The sequence below is a fragment of the Apium graveolens genome, chromosome 4, assembly GCF_009905375.1.
Source record: "Apium graveolens cultivar Ventura chromosome 4, ASM990537v1, whole genome shotgun sequence".
NCBI classification, from domain to species: domain Eukaryota; kingdom Viridiplantae; phylum Streptophyta; class Magnoliopsida; order Apiales; family Apiaceae; genus Apium; species Apium graveolens.
This window is the reverse complement of record NC_133650.1, coordinates 144,429,176-144,435,376: the sequence shown is the minus strand read 5'-3', so window position 1 is coordinate 144,435,376 and position 6,201 is coordinate 144,429,176.

Here is a 6,201-nt window from a genome sequence, read left to right as displayed (position 1 = left end):
AACAATCAACTCACAATTAGACCAATCAACTTCCATCTTCTAAACTCACCATTTCACCATCACACATAATACTAACCAGTACAACCCATATTTTAGTTCAACTTAAGATTATAGCGACCAACTCTTATTATATCATACCCTTTCTCATATCCTTTGATTATAACTGAATATCACTACTGAGTACTATTATAAATTATTCTAAAATTCTTCTAGTTCATGTTTTAATTCAAGCTTTCTCATTAACAATTCGTCTATCCTTGACAATATACAATTGTTCTTATTAGTTACCTCATTCAACTTCTGATAACTTACACATGATCTCAACCAACACTCTCGTAATCTTGTGAAAGAATTCCTTTGGCTTAAAAGTATCACTTCTTAATAATCCTTGCAGCTGAATCACCATATCTTCATCTCCCCTTATGTCTTTTCATACCGAACTTCTTTCACTTGCTCAGTTACGAGTATCAAATTTACCATAACTCATTTGCTTAAGAGGGAAAATCCAACCTTCCTTGAAGAACACCTTTGAAGTTTATTCGTAACTAGCATTTCTTCGATCTTGAACCTTCATGACAAGTATCTCTCACATGATTGAGGTATGCTTCATCTTTACAATGTATTAATCGATTATCTTGTTATTATTAAGAATTTCTTCATTCGCTTTTGTTGTCCAATCAATCATTTGCCTTATCCGATATACGCAACTTTACTTTCTTATTTCTCTAGTTAATTTACCTCACACGGTTTACTAACTACTTCAATTCACGCCAAACTCTCAGACATGAAACATATCATGTATACAAATTTCCGCTTCTAATTTGATGTTCTCATAACAACCACGTCGTTGGTATAATGGTTTCTTCTCGGCACATATATGTTCACCATTTATTGGCCTGCAATTATCCATACTTATCATATAACCCCATCTGCTACACAGGTTCATTTTACTTTCTTTTGAAATATTCAAAGAATGGACCTTACACAAGAAGGAATTTGTGTATATGATTCTGATTGGAAACTTATTGTAAGGGATAACAGTACAAGGAAACAATCGGAAGGATTCATAAATCAAGAAATCAAAATTGAAGAAGAAAGAATGAATGATGATTTAGATATGAGTGAGACAACCATATTTGTACTCAAGATGGCCAGTCTTTCATACTATATGGCATACAGCACATGATTAGGTGGCGTCCCACCAGACTCTTCATTATTCCGACAAAGAGACACACCATAACACTGCTTGTCTCAATCAGAAAATAAGTCTTGAGGGAAAAATGATATTTGAAAGGAATACAACAATTTCCTTATCACCTCATAGAGCTGATTGTAAATGAAGTTCATACTTTATTCAAGATTCATAAGAATGTATGGTATTATAGAAAAGAATGATAACATTGGTCGCCATCCACATTTCATCTATTTACAACTTCAACGTTCGTTCGATCAATATATCCCATTCCGAGTCATATATTTACTTTTAAAAGTTCTCTGAAATGCCTTCTTCAATTGATCACTAAAATAAATTCTCATGTATTAGGTCTTGTATCTTTAGCGTCGCACTTCCATGTTCAATATTTTTATAATTCAACCCTGCTTGCACTCTTACGAGATTTACAATCATAAGTTCAAATTTCGCTTAAGCTACTGATCATTCAACATATCAACTCCTTTGCTAATTGCATTCTTCCTTTAGAAAAGTCTATAGATTTTCTCAATCGTCTTTGCTCATACTCGGCTTCTTGTGAATCGTCGTATTCTTTGAACTCTAATCATCTCAGAAATTGGATGAAGAGTTTCTCCGTACATTGGTCATGTCGTTAAACTTATCAAACAATATTTACATTCTTCTACTAGGAATAATCAAATCTTTTCTATAATAGCTGGTCCACTTAGCCTTCTAAATGAACCATACTAACTTCTAGAACAAGTGTTCTTCTGGATAATCTGAATCTTATAATAAACAAGAAACTCAAGTAGTAGTTTGACAACTAAGTTTTTAAAACTTGTTTTGTTCCAAGGACTTTTAGAAAATTTTGTGAAGAAAAATCTCTTTTGAAAACTGTTTAAAATTTTGAAAATCATACCCCTGGTTGTCATTACTATATGAGTTGGTTGTTGTCATTTTTAATAATTTCAAGGTATCAAGTTAGGAAAGCAATCAGATAAGAGCCCATTCATTTTCATATATCTTCTACCCCTGATTGGGTCCATTTTGCCTTCATTGGTCAACAAAAACTCCAGTTAACGTTGCATATTATCTTATTCGTTGTTTCACTTCTAATCTTCCATACGGGTAACATTTACATCACCATCTCTTACGATTACTAAGTATAACAAGTATATCCAGTAATCATCAGATCTATTTTATAACACAATGTCAATTTATAACACATTACTTCTACACGTATCATGTTTGGTCATAACATCATCATCAAATTCCAAGAAAACTCTTGATCTCCAATCCTATCAAATTTCTTTAAAAATCCACCTAGCTTACTCCACAAGATAATCATGGGTGGCATACTTATTAATAGCTCCATATAACCTGGTAGCAGCTATCCTTCAGAATAACTAAATTCTCTTTCTAGGTTTCTTCTTACCCCTCTTAATATCTTGTGTATTCACCATATGTTGTAGCTCTCGAATCCATCCTCCTAGGCGCTATTACTTCATAAGATGGGTTTTAAACTGATGGTATATAACACGGCGTAGGGTAGACAGAAGAGATGCGCTCACAGCTGAATATACGATAGAACCAGAATCAACATGTGGGGAATTCTCGAATAGGTAGTCTCGCATCAGGGGATAAGATGCTAGCTTAAAAAGGTGCAACCGTCACAACCGGGGGTGATATGGCTAACACCGGAGGACGAGCAGGGTGTGAATAAAATAATGGTCCTCCGACTGAAGGCTCTGAATGATCAGACGATCCAGGGATAAAAGAATCTTCCATCGCCGCCATCTGAAAATCGCGTTGCTAGATAAGGATCTCGAATCTCATCACGGATCGTACTAAAACCTACTATTTGGTCGCACTCAACCTCTCGATGTTCTATTTCTCTATTTCTTAATTCTAATCTTACCCTCTACCCATTCCTGACAATCTAGGCTTGTTTTAGTGACTTATAACCTGTAGCTCTGATACCAAACCTGTGATGCCCTCCAAACCCGGGTCAGAAGTTTGGGGTTCAGAACACACACACACACACACACTCAATATATATACCTGCTTATGAAATTAATATATGTAAAGACCCTACTTACCATAACCATGGATCGCAATGGGTTAAAGTATGTAAACAAACCATGACCTTAACTTTTATTACATCGTAGCAAATCCCAACTAGTTCCGCTTATAACTGATAATGATACCATTCTTACAATCTTACAGAACTCATCTACATTATAAAGCTCCTGCTAACCCGGTCCAAATTATCCTGGAATCCTAGCTCGCACACTGGACTGGGAATCCTCGTTACCAACAATTTCCTTTTTCAACTGTAAAATAACATAAACAGATTTGCATGAGTGAGCTAACTAGCTCAGCAAGTCATAATAGCAATAACTGAGGTTCAACAATGATCAGTTGAAATGATTCAGAAGAATCAAGTTTCTGGATAATCAATGAATATAATTGGATATTCTCTTTTCATTTTAAAAACCAAGGTTAGGCTACTGATCAGTCACACACTAACCCCGAGAAAACTCTCAGCTTTGCTCTATATACTGAATCCAAGGCACGCATTGGCCTAATATGACCACGAATCTGGTATGACCACGAATATGGTCCACATTTATAAAACCATCCAATTCTAAAATAATTCAACATGATAACCATTGCAATTCAATAAAAACATAATCATGATTAACATTGATAAAACATTTATCTTAGAGCATAAAATATTTCACAGGTATCACCAGGGTGTATCAAGGTGTAGATATGAAGAACGGCTTCAAGCCTGATGAAGAATCAAGTATATGAAGAACAATGGTTCAATGATAATACATGGTATTGACCTTTGATATGATAGGGTATTCCAGGGTGTATAAGTTTCTGTATGCTCAAGAAATTCTGTTGAAATACTTGGTTTATGGTGTGTATGTATTTGTGGAGTAGTATTGTATTTGTATGGTTTTATATATGGGAAATCAGCTGTTGGTGGTTTACTCAAGAAATAAAGCTTACGGCTCAAGTTCAATGATACGATCAGGGTTCAAGGTTGAATAATTTAAAATGTTTGCAATATAAAACAAGATATATTTTTAATACTAGCAACATGTTATGAGAAAGTTCAGAAATATTTGCAATATATCTCGAAGAAAGGTTCAGAATGACTTGCCTTATCACAGATGATTCCAACTTTACTTGCACTAATCTAACAGTTTTACTTTTCAATCACTTTCCTTCTTTTTCTATGTCTTACTTCTATTCGTCAATCACTTACCTTCTCTTTCTACGCTTCAATTCTATTTATGAATCACTGTCTTTCTTTTTCCTATGCATCGCTTACTCTGCTAGGCATCACAAGTATCTATCAATACTCAATCTCATCATTCTAATCGTCACATAGACGTCATAAGCTTTTATCTACCCTTCGTTCTACCCAAATCCGATTTACGGATTGAAAGTTATAGCAAAAACCGTCAAACAATAATCACATAAGCATATAACACATCAATTAGATAACACATAGCACGCAAAATATTCAGTCAAAATAATTTTTCAAAGAAGATTCGGGTCAAAATGATTTTCCGGGCATTTAATATGAATTTTTGAATATTTTTCAGAATTAAAATGGACCTCCGAATCATTTTATAATTAAATAATGGGGTTCGAACACCCGAATTTGACTTTAAAATAATTTTATAATAATTATTGAGACTTGAAAATAATTTAAAATAATATTTTAAAACTCCAATCTATTTCTCGGAATTTTTAAATCCAAATAAATAATTAAATCTAATTAAATAATCAATTAAAATTAATTAATAACTAATTAAATTAATTAATCAATTATTATTTAAATTAATTGGCTTATTAAATAATTAATTATCAACTAAAATTAATTAATTAAATAATTGAGATTTATTTTTAACTTAAAAGAAATTTTCAGAAAATAAATTCTGAATTTTTTTGGAATTTTAAAATAAATAAAAACCATTTCTGAAAATATTATAAAAACAAAATACATTTTCTGAAAATACTAAATCATAAATCTGATTTTTAAATATTTTAAAAACTGAAATCTGATTTTTAAAAGGTTTTAAAACAGAAGTACTAAAAATACAAAATTTATGAAAATTCGGGGGCTAAACTGTAAATAGTACAGTCACCCCTCCACTTCGCCGGCCGGACCCTCTGTCTATCGTTTGTTAAGCTTATATATACCAATCGAACCGTTGTTCAACGATCTATAACGTGGTACCATCAATTTTAAACACTAACCCTTAACCCAGAATAACCCAATATTCAATTTAGAAGGTTCATATTAAGAACCCTAATTTTATTTTTTTGAGAATCAAACATCAATTTTAACATGTTATTGAACTCTATTTTTGACATATAATATACCAAATTGACCAGAAAAATATTATCTACATGATGGAATCATCAAATCATTTCAACAACTTCAAGAACAAATTTTCATAATTTAATCTTTAATAAATTCAAAATAAAATAATTAAATAAGAAAAATACCTTGATTACTGCATAAAAATAGATGGTGGATTCACAAAGAGGTTTTCGAGAGCTTCATTTTGATATATTGCACGCCCGAATCGGAGTTCGATAACGCCTTTGTTTGTGCGATTGATTTTCAAGAACGCGATATTTTATTAGGGTTTTCTCTGATTTTCACTGGTTTGTACCGTCTGAATATGATTTTATGAGTAAAATGAAATAAGAAAAGGGCTATTTATATTTATGGAATATTAGTACATTCTGGATTGTGTTTGACCGATAAATACGTTTCTTAGCCGCTAAGTAACTATAAAACGATCGTTTTGGATAAACATTATCTTATTTTGGATAAACACTATCCTGTTTTGGATAAACATTATCCTATTTTGGATAATTATCAAAATCAGATTTTTATAAAACGATTTGTACGAAGATAATGTTATTGAAAAGGGTTAGCGCATCGAAAATTTTACGCTGAGTCGCGCACGGGTCAAACCGTAATCTGGATCGAAAAA